We start from the raw sequence: 19,647 nt of genomic DNA, 5'->3' as shown, positions 1-19,647 counted from the left end.
GAATAAAATCATACCTGACTGAGAACCATTGCCATAATAAACTGAATTGCGTTACTTATGATTCCGAACCTATCTCCTTTTGTGTATTTTTATTCATAATAAGTTCTCCTGAAATACTTTGGAGCTCCCTTCCCCCACACATACACCTTACTTTCTCATGTTAATAATTCAGGGAGGAGGGAGCAAACATTTGGTCTAATAGTTAAGACATGAATAAGATGCCTGCGTCCCACATCAGAGTGCCTGGGTTAAAAGTCCTGTCTCCAGCTCCTGATTCCAGCTCTCCTAGGGTACGGCAGTAACTGTTCCAGTAATGGGTTCCTGCCACTCATGTGGGAGACTTAGATTTGAGTTTCTGGCTCATTGTGGGCATTTGGGAAATGAAGCAACCAAAGGAAATGACATGTTTCTCTTTTTCTCTTTAACACACACACACACATGCACACTCGCAGACATATGCATGGTTTCTAAAAGTATATTTCACAGGACACCTAGAGCTTCCTCCATGCCACATTTCTCAATTCCTACATCCCAATGTGTCCACTCACTTAAATCCATCCTTTGTATCTGTCTCTATCTCATCTCATTCATTAAATATCTAACTTCATTGGAAGTACAAAACTCATGTTATTCCATTTGTTAAACTCACTTTAAAATGTTAGAATTCACTCATTCATTCAGCTTCTGAGTACGGAGCTCCTACAGTGTGTCAGGCAGTGCAATGTGCACTGGGCTGAGAGTATTGAGTAGAGCAAGGTCTCTACCTGGGCCAAAATCACGGGTCAGAGAAATTATGTATAAGTGATACATGTGTGGGGCTGGGGTGAGGGGGCATTGGGAGAGCAGACGATCAAACTGGGTAAATGTTTAAATACAACATTTGATGAAACAGACAATGCGATATATACCACAATAAGTAGATATTTATGGCAGTCAGAGAAAAGCCTTATGAAATATAATATTTAAGCCAAAGATAGAAGTATGAGAAAGCATTAACTTTCGTCTTTGCCCTTGGAGGTACTAGCCTGTGCAAAGAACCTGAGGTAGGAGTGGGTTTGGCTTACTTGAAAATTTTAAGGAAATTTCTAGGACTGGATTATAGTGAAAAAAAGAGAAACTTGTAAGAAATTAATTGGAAGAGGTAAGCAGGGACCAAACTGTACAGGGCTTGTTAGTTCAAGATAATGATTGCAAATTTTCTTTGAAATGTTTTAAGAGGTAAGTAAAGAGTTTTATGGAGGGAAGTGACATAATCTGCTTTATACCATTAATATATTACTCTGGGATTCTGTATGAAGAATGTGGAAAAGAAATGTTTCTGTTTAAAGAACCTCATGATTAGAGGATAGCTTGATTTTTTTATGTCTAAAACTCCAGAAAGATTAAATTCTATATTCTACAACATTCCATATGTTGTATCATGAAGGAGTTACAGGGGAGGGGGTATGGACTGCTTAAATTCTCTGGACAAGGTGCTACTCATTGTCCCTTCAAGGTGTCATGAAATACTAAGGTTTTCTGTGTGTTCCATGGCATAAAAAAATGATGGGAAGTACTGTTATAACAAAGGATTGAAATACTCAGCCATATCATGTTCAAACACCCCCAGAAGACTGGGAACTCATACCTCCAAAGAGAGCCCTTTCTGGATTTGGAAAACTTGAACCATTTGAAAACTCCACTTTTCATTGAGCTGAGTCAGAAATATGTAGTATATATCAGTAAGAATATGAATAAATTGACTTGACCGGAAAAAATTCTTTTACAAGCAGCTCATTTAACTCAACAAGTCTTCTGTCTACCAAATTGCTGATCTCTTGGGGCACATACCACCCTCTACCAAGGACTGTCTCCATTCACACCTGCTTCTCTGCCTAAGGGCAATGATCCCTTGGCTGCCTTCTCTTCACTCCATCACGCAGTCCTCCTAACTGGTCTCCCTGTCTGCATGACCTGACTTGGGTCTGACTCCCCTGAGATACGCCCTCCACATGGCCCTTGCCTCATCATCAGTTAGTCATTTCCTCCTCCTCTGTGTCTTCTCTACTAGCTTATGAACTCCCTGAGGATCAGGAATGGGGCTTATTCATCTTGACATCCTGAATGCAATGTCAAGAGTATTGGGGTTCGGAAAACAATACACCATCATACGCCTCCTTGAACTTCAAACTGAGAGCGCATGGAAAGCAACAAATGCAGAGAAGGACTTGCTAATACTGAATCTGCCAAACAGGAGCATAATCACCTTCAGTCTTCTCACTGAACATTCCTTACTTAAGGAAGATTAAACTCATATCATAAAGGAATGGACTGAGGTCAACTAACATACCTAAAGCACAGAGAAACTTGGTACCAGACCATTCTCTATTCATCAGACCCACTCAATTCCCCTAAAAATCATTCCCTTTTCCTTCAAACGTACCTATAGTCCCCACTTCTCTCTTCCTTATGAAGAGAATATTTATAATTCAACCATCTGGTCTTCTTTCAAGTTTCATATTTTGTAGGGTTCCCATGCACATGTGCAAGTTCATAAAATTTTTATGTATTTTAACCTTTTTAATGTTTATCTATTTTCACCCACTTCAAAAACAGAATGGCAGGTTGTATGTAGCCAGGGAGGGTGGGCTGTGGGGGAAGAAAGAGAAAGAGAGAGGTCTTACATCCACTGCCTCACTTCTGACATAGCTGCAACAGCTGGGGCTGGGCCAAGCCATAGCCAGAAGGATCCCAAATACCTGCACCATCTTCTGCTGCCTCCCAGGATGCGTTATCAAGAACCTGCATCAGAAGTGGAGAAGCCATGACTCAAACTGGCACTTTGATATGGGGTGCAGGAATCCAAAGAGGGAATTTAACCCGCTGTGCCACAACATCTACTCTTCGTTTTCTCTTTATTTTCACATCAATTCTCATATGAATGTGATATCAGTACAGAGAGAACAGACTCAATGTAGGTCATAGATATTGTTCTAAGACTATAAAGATATTTCCCCTCCCTCCTTCCCTTTTTTATTCTTCCTTCCTTCCTTCCCTCCTTCCTTCCTTCTTTCCTTCCTTCCTTCCTTTCTTCCTTCCTTCCTCCTTTCTTCTTTCTTTTCTGTTTTCTTCAGCAGATACATTATCAAAACTTGGAAAGTTTCAACTTTCCTACAAATATTTACCACACTACAGGTGTCTAGGCCTTAATTATTATTGAAACAGCAATTCTGGGCTTTGGAGTGAAAATTTCAAATCTTAATTCTACAACTTATTGGAACCAGTGTTGTGGGCACAGTGAATTAAACTGCTGCCTATGACACTATCATTCCATATCAGAGCAGCAGTTCAAGTCCCAGCTGCATTGCTTCTGATCCAGCAACCTGCAGATGTGCCTGGTAAAGCAGCAGAAGATGGCCCAATTATTGGGCCCCTGCCACCCATGTGAAAGATGAGGATGGAGTTCCTGGCTTCTGGTTTCAGCATGGACCAGACTGAGTGTTGTGTCCATTTGGTGACTGAGCGACCAGATGTACAATATCTCTCTTGCTCTCTCTCATTCTCTCTCTCTTCTCTTCCTCTTTCTCCCTCTTTCTCTCTCAGTTTTTCTGTCTTTCAAAAAAAATAAATATACTGAATACCTGTGTGCCTAGAGAAATGCATGGGCTCTACCTTATGGAGCTTATGGTCTAGAAGGAAAAGCAAACACTAATCAAATGGTTAGATGATGAATAAATTTAAATGATATGAAGTTTATTATGGGAAACCATGACACCATGGGACTATCAGGGAAACCCAATTTTGTCTGGGTTTTCATGAAGGCTTCTTGTTGCAATGAGATTAGAGCTATAGAACCAGAGGATAAGTAAATCCTAGAAACAGACTTACAACACTCTCTAGTCCTCAAATTCCTCACCAGTAAAATGAGGATAATGTCCCTCTTGGGAGTTCTCCCAATTATTAATTACTTAACTAAGTAAAATGCTTGCCACAGAGAACTAATTCAATAATTGGCAGGTCCTTTGTCCTATAATGAAGGAGAAATGAAAGCAGGCTGAACAGGCAGGATTGTGGAAGCACATAAATGCCTCCTATCAAGTGATGGATCCTATCTCCCCAATGCATTTTGAAGTCATAACCCTCAGAACCTCGGCATATGAACTTCGTTTTGAAATAGGGCTATTATTCAAGATGAAGTTAGCTATGTTAAGATAATGTCATTCAGGAATAGAATGGGCACTCAATCCAATGGAATGGGTGTACTTATACGAAGAGGTAGATTTGAACGTGGACATGGGAGGTACGGACATCATGGGACACTGGAAGCAAAGATTAAAGTGCTCCAGCTGCAAGCCAAGGATTGCTAAGCAGAAGCTTGGAAGAGGTGAAGAAGGAGTCTGCCCTGAGGTTTAGGAGCATAGTTCAATCAATATCTTTCTTTGGGATTTCTGCTCCAAGTACCATGAGGCTATATATTTGAACTATTTTAAGTCACTGTTTGTGAGACTTTTTAAGAGAAGTTCTAAGAAATCAGTATGCCTCATTTAAAGGTTTAGATTACATATTTCAGGTAATTATGCGGACTTTGAAGACAGATAAGTGGGAAGATAGTGTTTGAACAAGAAAATACACACAGAAGATCTTTGGGGAAGATAAAACTGCAAATCATCTTTACTGGGTTGATGTATTTTCTGTTCCCAGTGAGCCCAGACCACTTGAGGACAGACCTCCTTGAGGACAGACCCACACCTTCTAGGCCAAGCTGAACTCAGTACATACTTGTTAAGTGAATTATTTCAAATAAACATTTGGGTACACAGCTATTTATGGGAAATTTAAAGGTAAAACATTTTAACACATTGAATTTTTACTCTTCTCAAGTAAAAATCATCTCCTCATTTTATTTAATTGAAGAGGCAAAGCATGCAGTAAATTAAGTCCAATTTGCATGCAATTGTGCATGCAATGTGGATCTCAGCTGTAACTAGGGAGCGAGCTGTGTACAAACTCAAACACTCTTATATTTGAAGATAACATTAATTGTTTGCTTAAAATTTTCAGTAGTTTCCTTTCTTTGCTTTCAAAGAAAAATGTCGTAGCTTTTCTATTTCTAATTTAAAGCCCACCAAATCCATAACTGATAATAAAGACCTATTCCTCAGGGTCTAATACATTTTGCTGATAGCATAGTGGTAATGCCTACAAGCTCCACAGCAAGCCTCTAATTCTGTATAAAGAAAAAGTCTTCCTGGCTTTAATTCATATGGTTTTGCCCTATTTAATTATATTTATCATCCAATAATATTCCACACTTCTAAAAACAGTGAATGGTGTGTAGAGGAAGCAATGTACTGTATCATATTTTATGAAATTCTGTGTGCCATGTGTATTGATTGGATATAAACTAGAGAACATACTTTGTTTAAATTAAGGCTTTAAATTCAATTTCATACCAATTCCTTCAACTCATTATACATAATATATTTGTTTACATCCATGGAAATGTTACCTGGTTAAACCACGAATCTTTTCCTAATTCGGATTGATTTATATTTTCTAGCCTCTCAATTCGTGTGATTTCATGTTGTTATCACTAAATAATGAAAGAGGAACCTTAGTTTAATCAAATTAATATCATTGCCCATGAATGTTAATTAAATATGTAAGGAGAAAGAAAACAGAAACCAGATAAAAGGGAACACTGGGCGTACATGAGGAGGCTGTGCTGACATTACAACGGATTCCAGAGGAAGGAGCTGTGGAGGGTTGCGTGTGCCCACCCCTCCCAGGGCACAGAAGACCTGCTGGTGCACTTCCCCTGTGAGGCATCAATCTTTAGAAACTCCCCTTTCTTGGAATTATTCCCTTCTTTACACAGCCCCAGACTCTTGTCACCACTCGCAGTTAATTATTCTTAAAAATCAATGTTGATTACAAAGATTCCTGGGCACCAATGAGGCCTACTGAAATCAGATTCTCAAGGAACAAAGCCCAGAATTTTGCATTTTTAAAAAGCATTTCAGGTGACTCTGCAACAGAAGATTTGGAGACTTCAGGTGTTGAACAACCATCCTGAACTTTCCAGTTCGGTGGGAGCTCTCAGTACACATTCTGGAAGATGCTGCTTCCTTCCTGTCTCTTGTATAGTGTCTCAACACACTCTCCCATGCTCCTATGCCCTTTCCTCCCCCTAAATGTCATGTGATCTGGTGGACTACCGCTGGCTAACTGGACAGTGCTGGAAGGACACCCCCACTTCATATATATAGCTGTATCTTCAAAGTGGTCTTCTAGGGGCTGTGGTCAGCCCCACTGAAAGAAGTGGGGAAATATCACCTGGCTGCTAGTTAGGATCTTGCCATTTTTGCTAAACAATATGTTGTGCACATTTTCAGCTTGTGTACTGCTAAGGAATAACAACGAATATCTTTGAGATGGGGCTTCCTACTAGAGAGGCCTCTGCTTGAAATCCAGATCTGGAAGGTGCTGCCAATGGTCTCAAGTTAAGTCATGTGACTACTCTGATCCTGGTATTTATCCAAAAGAAATGGCAATTTATATTTTCCCAGAATTTTAGATTAATAGGAGTGTATAAAGCATGCCGGTGAAAACATAGTACCTAATAAATGTCAGTAAATAGGTATACCAAAAAAAAGTATAATTTCTGTAAGACTAGTCCCAGTTCCTTAGAGGTATCAGAGTCCCAAGCAGTTTCTTAGTAGCAACAACAGCTATGAGAGTGAGCTTTTTTTTTTTTTTAATTTTTTTGACAGGCAGAGTTAGACAGTGAGAGAGAGAGAGAGAGAGACGAAGAGAAAGGTCTTCCTTCCATTGGTTCACCCCCAAAATGGCAGCTAAGGCCAGCACGCTGCACTGATCCGAAGCCAGGAGCCAGGTGCTCCCCCCTGGTTTCCCACATGGGTGCAGGGCCCAAGCACTTGGGCCATCCTCCACTGTCTTCCCAGGCCACAGCAGAGAGCTGGTCTGGAAGAGAAGCAACCGGGACAGAATCCGGCGACCCAACCAGAGCTAGATCCCAGGGTGCCAGCACCACAGGTGGAGAATTAGCCTAGTGAGCCACGCCGCTGGCTGAGAGTGAGCTTTATCCAAAGTTCTTAGCCACAACACAAAGGTTAAAGGTGAGTGTTGAGATAAGGATAATGACAAAGATTTAAATGAGTTAAATTGCAGAATTTCTTCTCTTTCTGGCATGCTGTGAGGGGAAGCCCAGAAATGACAATACCTCCCATTTTTTATTAGATATCCTCTATTAAAATGATCTTTAATTTGACAACCAAATCCTTTTGGTTAATACGAAACAACGGGATTCAATGTGGAGGAAAAAATTACTTTGTCCAAACCATATTTTAGCACATATTCACTGGGAATTTTCCATCATCTCATTTTCTGGGACTGGGACAGAGGCTTTGGATGGCCAGTTTGTGTTTTGTTCTTTCATTTGTTTGTTTAATTTTCCATTATGAATTGGAGATGAAATGTAGTTGGATTCATGCATTAAATATCCCTGGCAAAAGGATACACAGTAAATATCTCTGACATAAAGGACATCCTTAATGTACTCAATCATTAATGAGCTTAGTACTGAGTTAGAATCTCAAGACGGGAGTGGCAAGTTTCTCGTGTCCTACAGCAAAATGACTAAAGATTTTTATCCTCTTTGTAATATGAAGAAAGCACTAAGCAACTTATCACCAAGCCTTGGAACTAATAGGTGTGTAGTTTCTATGTTTTAGATACTACTGCCTTGAAGTAAGGAGTAAAATTGCATGGCCTTAGAACTGTTTTATGGCCTAAACTCCAGCCTATCCTATGCTGTTGTGAATTAATGACACTTTTGGAGCATTAAAGAGAAATTTTATTCCCTCTTTCCTATCATAGCATTTGATTACTCAACATGGAGATAGTTCCATAAATGCAATACTTATAACAAAATATATATGTTCAAAGTAGTTTTTTTGTTTTGTTTTGTTTTGTTTTTGTCAATTTATATTTATTTGAAAGGCAGGGATACAGAGACAGACAGGCAAGCAGCAGGCAGGTGATCAGACAGCTTCCATCTGCTGGTTCACTCTCCAAATGCCAACAACACCGGAGCTAGGCTGAAGCCAGGAGCTGTGAACTCAACCCAGGTCTCCCATGTGGATGGGAGGGATTTGACTCTGAGCCATCAACAGCTGCCTCCCAGAGTGGGTGCACAATGGCAGGATGCTGGAATCAGGAGTAGAATCAAGACTTGAACCCAAGCACTCTGATAGGGATGCAGGCATCCCAAGGGGCATCTTAATCACCACCAATCACCTGCCCTCAAAGTATTTTAGTATCTCTTTTTCCTAAAGTAACATTTACATTCCTGAGTAAATAGATATATGCATACAGTTGCCTTTTACCTTCCACAGGCCAAGGAAATTTGGGTGGATTCTTTCTGACAACTCTACAAAATACAAATATATATATATATATATATACATATATATATATATATATATATATATATAGTGAAGGTGAACTAACTGGAAGAAACACCCATAAAGGCAGTGCAGGCATAGGCAAACTGTAGGCCATGGGCCAAATCCAACTCATCAGTTGTTTTTATAAATAAAGTACAGTGATTGAAATATAGTCACATCCATTTGTTTAGATATTATCTATGGTTGCTGTCAGATGAAAATGGCAGAATTGAATGGTTGTGAGACTGGCATTTATGATCCACAAGTCAACAATATTTACTACAGCCCTATACAGAAAAAGTTTACCAACTGCTGATCGAAAACACAACCCTAACAATATTTTAAAAGTCAATGTCTCTGGTCTTCCACAAATTTTGTTGACAATCTGTGCATAGTAGATGGAGCTTATGCCTAACTAATCTGGTTATTTTTATGTTCTCAAATATGAGAAATTAGCATAAGTGTTGTTGGATACCTACTGGAAGGACATTTAATTTTCATTCCATGATATGGTTTACAAATGAGTTTCTGAAAATGCTCATCCTAGTCATTATTCCTCCTCAGCACTCTCTTTGAGTACATTTCCAAATATAGACAAAATGAAAAATAGCCATTTAAAGTGGTACTTTGACAGAAAATGTATTGTTGTGGCAGTATGTAGAAAAGAAAGGAAAGGACAAGAAGGCAATGTGCAGAAATTGCCATAGATTATTGAGGACACACATGAAAGCCTGCTTATATGCATGCATACTTTGAATCTGATGTTATATATAGAATATTACTGGTTGTGATTTGATCTTCCAAATCTATCGTTCAAAACAAATAATCATAAGTTGCATATTGATTAATGTTCTTAGGCAAATACTTTTAGAGCTTAACGTCACAGAGGTTGATAAAAGCAGTTTAGGCATAGAACTGCTTTATTTAGAATTTGTTTTCCTCACAAAGGGTCAAAGTGTTCTTTGGAGAAAAAAAAAAAAAAGATTCCCTTCATGTTCTCAGTCAACCACAACAACTAAGCATTACAGTTAAAAAACAAATTTCTATTTTCCCTTGGAAGGAGTCCTGGCTTAGATCGATATTGAGTGTTGAATAAAGTTGTTTATTCTTAATCCAAAGACACTACAAAGCAATAGAGAAGTAATAAATAGAGATTAAGATGAAGGCTACAACACAAGAGTTCATCAAGTCATACCAAAGACTTTCACAACATTTTTGAGTCCATGTTTATGTTCTCCCAAAGTAGAAGCTGTACTTTGAGGCATAGGGTCCTTGAACTGATCTGCAACGATAATGCAGAGACTGAGTGAGACTAAAGTATACAATCACGTATTCCCACAACATACATTTTGAGTGACTCAGGCATTGAGCATGTGCACTGAGTGTTCAAAGTCATAAAGGCAAGGTCCCTGCCTTCATGGGGCTTATACTCAATGCAAGACTCCAGTCAGTCCAGAAGAGTATAGATGGTGCTGTAGCCCCCTGAAGTTCAAAACCAGGATTCCCACTTACATATATACTACAATCATGTTGTATTCAACTCATTAACTAATAAGTAAGATGTTATGACCAGATGAAAGAGCATTTTAGAAGCTGTATAGATAGATACAATCTTGGGATAAGATTGATGCATAGAGACAAAACTGGCTCACATCCAACAGGGCCATAAACCTTTAGGATAATCTGTTCCACTTGGCAGAGATGATTTGCAGCTCTAACATACAAAAAGCTACAAGTTAATGTGTAACTTCATGGTCTGGGATTTTTAATTAATAGCAAGCAGTGAGGTGATCTAAGTAGACCCTTAGTCAGTCCTTGGGGAAAATGAATAGGAACTGGTCACATGTTTGAGTTATTTCTTAAGCTTCAGAGACTTTTGTGAAGCACATAAGAAGCCACCTACGTCACATCAGGCCAAGATGAGGCTGCATCAAGCATGGCAATATTTGGACTGAGATCTGGAGGGAAAGGTGGGGATTAGACGAGAATGGAAAGATGGGCATTCCACAAAGAGTGACAATATGTGACAACTCTGTGTTCATCCCTGTGTGACTCTACAGAACTTACTCCAAAAGTGGTAAGTAAGTCACTCAAAAAAATGTGGAGAACATAGAGATTCCTACCATTGGAGTGGATAATAATCTGCCAGTTGTTTATAGGCATGGATTAAGAAATAGACTCCCAGGTAGAATTTTCCAGAAGCTGAGGAAGGACCAGAATGCCTCCAAAAGCCTAGGGCATGTCCCATTCTGGATCATGAGCTTAGCAGAAGACTGAAAAAGGGAAAAGGGAAAAAAAAAATCTGTCAATCGTCTATTTACTAGCCACATGTGCTGCTTGTCTGAATCAGTTTGTGGTCTCTCACTTACTCTATTTAGAATTCTGTGCATCTGGGTGTATTTTCTCTAGTGTTTCCTATCATATCAGTGACAGAATTGCCAACACAGAGGTATCCATAAATTATCCTGCAGTCTAGTAGTTTCTAGTGTTTGGAAAGCTTGGAACAAAAGACGCAAATGCAAATGCGAGCTGCTTAATTCAGTGAGTATTTGTGATGTTACCCAGGTGCCAATGACATCTTTCTGACCAGCTCAGAGGCACCAGGGACCAACCCAACATACATTTTTAATGTGCTCAGCTGTGACAGCATATACACAGAGAAGACCTTAAGGCCTTAAAGACGTCCTCTTGGAAACCACTACACTTTTAGAGACCCAGAAGAAACGGTTTAATTAATCTTCTTTTTCAGGGTAGCTTTTTTTATATAAATTATGTACACTGAAAACCTGCCAATTATAGCAAATTAAGGGACTTGGCAAGTGCATCCCGTAGAGGCAGATGGTAAATAATATCCAGATTCTGATTTGAAATAGGACCAGAGATTAGCTAGTGCAGAATGTAAAAAGGAATCCAGATATGGGAAATAAACAGATTTAATGTGCGCTGAAGGGGAGGGGTTTAGTTTAGGATAGCTATAGTGATGTGCCGAAAATGAATGACTCAGTATCATTACACACAGTTTCACAAGATGAGCCTTTTATGAGGCTTCTGTCTGTGATTTTTTTGAAGAACCATTATTTCTTGTGTTCCTAGATTTGTGACAGTACCCAAATGTCTCAGTTTCCTCTCTCATGCAGTGAGCATAGAGCAGTCTGGAGTTCATTTTCTTTTTTTTTTTTTTAATTTTTCTTTTTGACAGGCAGAGTGGACAGTGAGAGAGAGAGAGAGACAGAGAGAAAGGTCTTCCTTTTGCTGTTGGTTCACCCTCCAATGGCCACCGCATCGCGCTGATCCGAAGCCAGGAGGCAGGTGCTTCTCCTGGTCTCCCATGGGGTGCAGGGCCCAAGGACTTGGGCCATCCTCCACTGCACTCCCGGGCCATAGCAGAGAGTTGGTCTGGAAGAGAGGCAACTGGGACAGAATCCGGTGCCCCGACTGGTACTAGAACCCAGTGTGCCAGCGCCGCAGGCAGAGGATTAGCCTATTGAGCCGCGACGCTGGCCATGGAGTTCATTTTCCATAACCTCACTATCCAAAGTGCTTAGCACCCTACTTAGCATATGAATCATTCGTGTAAAAGTCTGTTCTGTTTTTGTTAGTGTTGTTATCATCTGACTACCAAAGTAAATAACAACTCACGCATATCCTCTCCCTTACCTGTTTTGCCAAAGCTAATACCTAACTGCTCAAGTTTTAGAGATGGTTCTGCCAAGTTCATCTTATAAGATGGAGAACTGGAGGCTCAGAAAGTATAAGTCCTATGCCTTGGTCACACAGGTAGTAAGTGGCAGGTCCTACATGCTAAATCGCTGTGGTGCGCTGTCGTCCTGAAACACCAAGTCCTCAGATGGTGTGTTGCTGGAAGTGCCAGAAGAGAACTACATGTATCAGAAGTGAAGTCTGGTCTGAAGCTAAAGTCAGACACGTACAAGACAAGATTAGTTTAGTTCTCTGCTTACCTTCTCTTTTTTTTTATAAAGATTTTATTTATTTATTTGAGAGGCAGAGTTACAGACATTGAGAGAGAGAAACAGAGAGAAAGGTCTTCCGTTTGTTGGTTCACTCCCCAGTGGCCGCAATGGTCGGAGCTGCGCTGATCCAAAGCCAGGAGCCAGGTGCTTCTTCCCGGTCTCCCACGTGAGTGCAGAGGCCAAAGCACTTGGGCCATCTTCTACTGCTTTCCCAGGCCACAGCAGAGAGCTGTATTGGAAGAGGAGCAGCCAGGGCTAGAACCAGCACCCATGTGGGATGCCAGCGCCACAGGCGGAGGATTAACCCACTGCGCCACAGCGCCAGCCCTTCTGCTGACTTTCTCATTCCACCAAACTCAGTTTGTTTCTGGTCTGAGTTCTTACAGCTAGGAAGTTGCTGATCTCAATTTCCTTATAACTGGATCTCTCTCTCTCTCTCTCTCTCTCTCTCTCTCTCTCTCTCTCTCGCTGGCTAATTCACTACAGAAATCATGTAGAACAATGACTAGGTTCAGCTACAGACTCCACACTGTGAAAACACAAAAGTGGGAGGGCAAAGGACACAGGAGACACCACACCCACTAGATGACAAGGCCAGAACAACAGATCCAAGGGCAGAGCCACCACCACAGTACTCCGCATCTGCCGGCAAAGGGTTGCCCTAATCCTGCAACTCTCATCCCGTTCCCCCCTCCCATCCCAACCAGTCTGAAAAGTGGGATCTTTCTGGAGTCTGGAGTCACAGATCAGACCACAGCATGTTCGTCATGTAAATCGTGCTTAGGCTAGGTTGCTAAAATTAGGGACTGACTCAATCTTCATACATCATTACAGCTATTTTCAAGGCTGTAAGTGATGCGGTGCACCGGCTCTGATGCAAAAGCTTACCCCAATTAGCTTCTGCAAATGCTCTTCCTGCAACAGGGCTTCGTTTCCTAGGAGCCTTCAATCTAATTACAAGGCTTGATTCTCCCACAGGGCCCGCCTGGCCGGATGATTTCATTTTACTTTTCGGCTAACCTTTGCCACCAGTGATGTCACTGGAGTGGTCCTTGTCGTGAGAGGCTCCTAGGAACACAGTAAAAGGTTAATTTGTTTGGTATTTGGTGAAAGAGACTTCTCTACTGGCGGGCCCCTGCTCTGCTGTAGGCAGGTAATGGTACAAAACAGGCATCTTCAGAGGAAGGCAATTTGCACCCAGCCAGCACCAACACAGCGTTATGCACTAACTACCCAGGAGCCACTCAGATGGAAAATCACCGCTGAGAAAGACAGCAGTGGATTCTCTCTATAATTCAGATTATTCACTCAAGGAGACTTTGCATATTTCTTAGTGTTTTTTTTTTTCCTTCAAAAACAAGAGCTAACAAGGCTCAGTGGAAAATGTAACCAGTTATGCCACAGGAAAAACTCGTGTTCAACCATGTTAAACATCAAGAAAACGAAGGAAAAAGCACAAGTAACTTAATGTGTACCAATTCTATCATCATTATTCACCAAACTCAAAGTATATGTTGTTACCTAAGGAGACCCTCTCCTCTTGTCCCCTCCCACCACCTGGTGAGCAAGGCTCTTGCTATGCCAACCAAACGCTATGGAAGGTTTCGAATGCAACTGCAGCCACCTGTAATGCTTATGTTTAATACAGAAGGCCAGTGCTGACAACGAGGTTGTCTAAATCAAACCAGGGCCACAAAGTTAGAAAATCATGGCAGCCTAACATTTTTTTATGAGCCACGCAATAAAAAGGAACCAGCTCTACTGATGTTCTGCGTTTACTAATATCATTCAAAAGAAATATTTTGATCTTAATCTTGTTTGTTATGTCTTTCTAAATGATCCCTTAGCGTTCTTCTTACCAGTACGGCTTTCCATAATTCCTCCCCTCTGCCTTTCAATGCAAGGTCTAGAGCACTATTTTTGTTTAATTAAATAAAACCTCATCTCCTGTCTCTATACAACATTTCAATTTCTATTTGTTCCCTGAGTAATGGAAAAACCTTTACAATATAATGAATATGAAGCACGATATGAAATCAGCATATGAAAGCAGCAAGTGAAAAACTGTAGGATTTTTAAAACATGAATAAGAGGCCCCATGATCAAATTTAGCAAAACAATAAGCCATATGGGCAGACTGGACACACACTTACATAATCACTCCTGAATCTAAGAATAGAGCTTACATTCAAAATTGGAACACAGAATAAATGAGAAAGAAAAATCACTTCATTCAACAGGCATCAAATTATAAAACATGTCCGAGCAGTAGTTTCAGCTGAAATTTCAAAAATAAGTACATCTGTAAATAAACATGGAGGGGAAAAAAGTATAAGTTGAATGCAAAACTTTGGAAAAGATGGTAAATGGAAGAATGCAGCCATATCACATCATCTCCATTTTCCATTCTGTCTTCCCAAATGAACAAACTTAAGGAAATTTTCCAAATAAAGTATCTCATGATTGGCAGCAACTAAAAAGAAGATAAACAACTGCAAGGTGCACAGCTGAACACAATAAACATTGACAAGTAAAGAAAGCAAAATGGAACAACAAAGCATTCTAGGATAAAATAGTGAGTGTACAACTCAGCTGTCCTGTACGCCGTCAGTGGCATTTTAGAAGCAATAATGCTGAGTCAATAATATGGTGGCTGTTTTCACCAACACTGCCAAACTTTGGAGAAGCAAACTTTTGAAACTGTACTTTTGGGTTTTTCTTCTTCCAACTGAAAAGTAGTGGGTATAGTTCCTGCGAGGGAGAATAAGAGGAGAAATGGAAGGGAGAATGGCCACAGTTAAGGTTGCAGGGATTCATAATGAACGGGAATTTGAGTCCAATTCAAATCCTACTCCATAGAGGAAAACATGATTTAAGATCTTTGACGCAATCACTGTTTAGCTCCATTTCAATACCCACATTCAAACTACAAGCCCAAAGGAGAGGCAACTAAAACAGTTATCTGTCATGGTGGAATAGGACTAAAAGAAAATTGTCTTACATTTTATCAGCAAAATCAGCAAATCAGGTTTGCACCAAATAACTTACATTAAGTAAAGCTGCCCCTTGATTTATGATGGGGTTACATTCAGCTGAACCCTTCCTAAGGTGAAAATATCATAAACCTAAAATGCATTTACTACATCTACACTACAGACTGTCACCACTTAACAACACAATGCACTGTACAATACAGATGCTTCCTCTTGTGATCACCACGCTGCCTGAGAGTTGCAGATGCCAGCATTGTGAGACAGTATCATTTGCCCAGAAAATGATTCAAATTCAAAACCCAACGTATGATTTTTATGTGTATTGCTCTTGTTCCATCATAAAGTCTAAAGATCATAAATCAAAGCATTATAAGCCTTGGGCCATCAGTATATGCAATATTAAAAGAATCTGCATGCCAATTCAAAGACATTGCAGGGGGGAAAAATAATTAAATAAATAATAAGTAAAAATAGAGGAAAACATGCACAGTCAAGAAAAATAGGAAAGAAAGCAAAACAAAGAAAGAAGAAAAAATCCATAAATACAAAGTGTTGTGTTGTGTTATGAAAGCTTTAATAAGATGATCATTTAAATGTAAAATAAGAAAATGGAATGATATAAAAAGTGAATATCCAGCATTATATAAAACTGATGTTCAAAGCAAGAATATTAAAGAACACAGTAATAAATTTGAAACAAAGAGAAATACTACAGACACGGCTAAAAATAAAATACCCTTTCTAAATCAAGAGATTTTTATGATCACACAATAAATACACAGAATGAAGAACATATGAAAAGAAAGAGAGAAGGGGAGTGGGGAGGCAAGGGATGAAGGCAGTAAGGAAGCAGAGAAGGAAGGAAGGAAGGAAAAGGGTAGGGAAAGAGGAGGGAAATAGAAGGGGAGAGAAGAGAGTAAGATAATGTTCAGGACAGATAAATATAAGCCTACTTACCATTACAAGCTTCCTTGAAAAACAAAGCCAATCATTAAGCCAAAAACATATTAAAGAATACAAAACAAGAAAGTTTCCATGAGATCATGAGGAAAAAAATAGCTAAAAATTTTCTAAAGTACACTCTAATCCAAGCAAAATTAATACAGAACATTCAAAGCCAAAACATATCCTGCTTTTCTATTCGATGTCAGAATTAAAGACTTCTTCAGGCCACAGAGCAGAAAAAAATTCTGAATCCTCTCAAAGTTCTAGACAAGAGCATTTAAGGTGGAAAGATCAGAACTAAAGTCTACAGTGTCCTAGAGAAAAAGAAAACAGGAGGGCTGGCACTGCGGTATAGTAGGTTAAGCCTCCCCCTGCAACGCCTGGGTCCCAAATGCACACTGGTTCATGCCCGGGCTGCTCATCTTCTGATCCAGCTCTCTGCTATGACATGGGAAAACAGTCGAAGATGACCCAAGTACTTGGGCACTGCACCCATGTGGGAGACCCGAAAGAAGCCCCTGGCTTCTGACTTTGGATCAGCGATTTGAGGAATGAACCAGAGGATGGAAGACCTTTCTCCCTGTCTCTTCACTCTATGTCTGCAACTTTACCTCTCAAACAAAAAATATGTATTTTTAATATTGATAAAACAGTGGGTTACCTGATTTTGGTCTCCAGCTAAGTTTGAAAGAACAATAAAGGTGACAAAAGGGACACACAGAACCATAAAAGAATCACAAGATACAGTATCAGAAGACCCATTGGGAACCACTATACTATTTTTTTTTTCTTGTTATTTTTAAACAGGAGAGTGTTTTAGGATCTTGATATTGAGTCGAGTTTGAGGACCAGGGAGAAAGAAGTTGGTCCATTATAAGGAAGGTCAGATAAAATGAAGGCATGAGAGGTTGTCAACAACACAAATGGAAAGGAAGAGACACATTCCTGTGTATAGCTACAAAGTTTGCAAACAATAATAGCTAAATTTGTATTTCCTTACACGCACAAATCTCTCGGCATCACTGAAGATTTAGCTCTCCTAGTTTGTTAAATAACATTTTATATTTGTATACATTCTATATCCATTTTTGTCAACTTCTAAAACTTGTTTTGTTTGCTAAAAATATTTGCAAGTCAAATTATAACACTTTTCCTTCCAGAAATTTAAAAATTTATGCAACTTTTAGAATTGGTAATGTAATTTACACAAAATAATTGCAATATCCATTATAACTTGTGAAAATTGATAAAAAGTTTGAATATTATTCCATTTCTATTCATGCTTCGAGGTTTAAAGTGTCATATTTTAGAATGGAAATTCTGATAACTTCATTGCCTTATTATTGACTTTCTGATGTAATGCCATACTAACCAGGCCCCTGAGGAATTAGCCTAGTTTTATGTAGGGTAGGTAGCTACACTAACAGCCTCTGTAGAAAAATTCACTGTTAGCGGAGTTCATAGATTTTGTGTTGACATATCAATAGGGATATTGACCAATGCTTTCAGGAGCCTACACAATCTAATTTTAGCTACAGCTGCTTTTATGCTATAAAGTTATTTTAGCTTCTTGATTCCAGAAGGCAGAACCTAACCGTTTCACTAATTTCTATGAGATATTTACTAATACAAAAGTTATCAGTGGACATTGTAGACCTCAGTGAAGATTTGGCTGGTCCTGGGATTGAAAATCACATCTTCCAACACAAAGCAGTCCTTTGGCTTGCCCACCTGCCTTCTTCTTTCATATACCCTTCACCACAGAGCCCCAATCTTTACTCTCTGCTTGATGTAGATTGTAAAGAGACTGGCTTTAAACCTTCAAGCCCACCAGCCAGCCCAATCATACCCTGAGGAGTTCAAGCAAGGTGTGGTCCTACAAAAATAGGTCTTAGAATAAATGGTTCTCAGGTTCCACGTGAAGAAAGTATCATTTTCCCTATAAAGTGGCAGAGAATTAAATGTGGAGAAGTTCACCCATGGGTAATATCTAATAAATTCTTCAGTAATGCATTCAGTGAATAGCCACTGAACTTCTACTGTATACCAAACAAATTGCTATAAAGATATACAAGGCCTGTGTTTAAGGGAGTTTCATTTCCTTGTTCTCCTGTTTGTCAAGTGTAGCCACACATGCAGAACCCAAGCACATGTGTGTGTGTGCGTGCATGTGTGCATTGTGTGTGTTTAGCTTCACATGTAGTGCAAGGCAACCACCCAACTTGGGGCATGTCTTTGGTCTCTGTCCTCACCCTTCCTGACCCCTGCAACACAGATGGAAATTGGTGTTTAAGACCAGACATGGTACAGTCCTCTCTTTCACTGTTTTTGGATTTGTCCTCCCACATAGTGGCATGGCCACCACAGGGCCAGGCCAAGCTTCTAGAATAGATCTGAAGATCAGTCTCTTTGTCCTAAATTTGACAAGGATATCAAACAGCAAATCTGCCAAGTATGTTACCTCCAGAGACTCAGTCTCCCAATTGGGTCATCCCATTCTGGCTTAGACAAAATGATAGAGAAGCTAGCATGGTGATATTCTGATACTGCTCTTCAATTCAGCTGTGACAGTAATAAACCGATTCACTTATCTGTGTCTGACGCTTTAGTCTACTTTCAAAAATTATTTCCTAAAGCACAAGAGAGAGATACATGACCATTACTTCTGAAAAACCTCAAATATCTAACTCTTTTGTGATAATTAAGTTTAGGAAACAAAAAAAATTACTTACATGATTTTCATATTTTTCACATGAAAGGCTAATGAATTTGCCTAAAAGTTCTTCCCCTTTCTTTTTCCCTCTCCTGACTACCCCCCCCAATTCCTCCCTCTATCCCTTCTTTCTTCATTCTCTTATTCTTTTTTCGTCTTTCTTTCCTTTTTTAAATGTCAAGATGATACAATAATGCATAGGTTAATGGAGCCCAGAGTAGACATCCAACAGAACCCTAATCGCACAGAGACTGTCCTGGTTGCTTCTTTGATCCTTGTTCAGGGGTAGCTAGGCAGCATCCAGCTACAGGAGCAAAATATTTCCCTTGAGAATGAGCTTCCCACCACTCATTTACAACCACTCAAACACCAATACACATTTATTAAGAGCTGCGTTTTCTCACACTCACTCCCACTGAGGAGTCTACTAACATTCATTACATGTGTCTGTGGGGAGAGACAGACACATGTATTTCAAGTGTATGAGTTGTTTTAGCTAATTGACTAGTGACCTCACTGAGGACAGAGAAAAATAATTGCTTTTCCCTTCCATTGAAGCCTCATCCTACATAGATTCT

The 19,647-nt window shown here is 39.7% G+C and overlaps 1 pseudogene; it reads right to left on the bottom strand.

Moving 5' to 3' along the window:
* Positions 1–12,165, bottom strand: part of LOC133756676 (POU domain, class 5, transcription factor 1-like) — a 67,751-nt pseudogene extending 55,586 nt beyond the window's left edge.
* Positions 12,166–19,647: the final 7,482 nt, after the last annotated feature.

This window comes from Lepus europaeus, chromosome 3 (genome assembly GCF_033115175.1).
Source record: "Lepus europaeus isolate LE1 chromosome 3, mLepTim1.pri, whole genome shotgun sequence".
Classification (NCBI taxonomy): Eukaryota; Metazoa; Chordata; class Mammalia; order Lagomorpha; family Leporidae; genus Lepus; species Lepus europaeus.
Note: the sequence above shows the minus strand (reverse complement) of the source record. Positions and strands in the feature narration are given on the sequence as shown.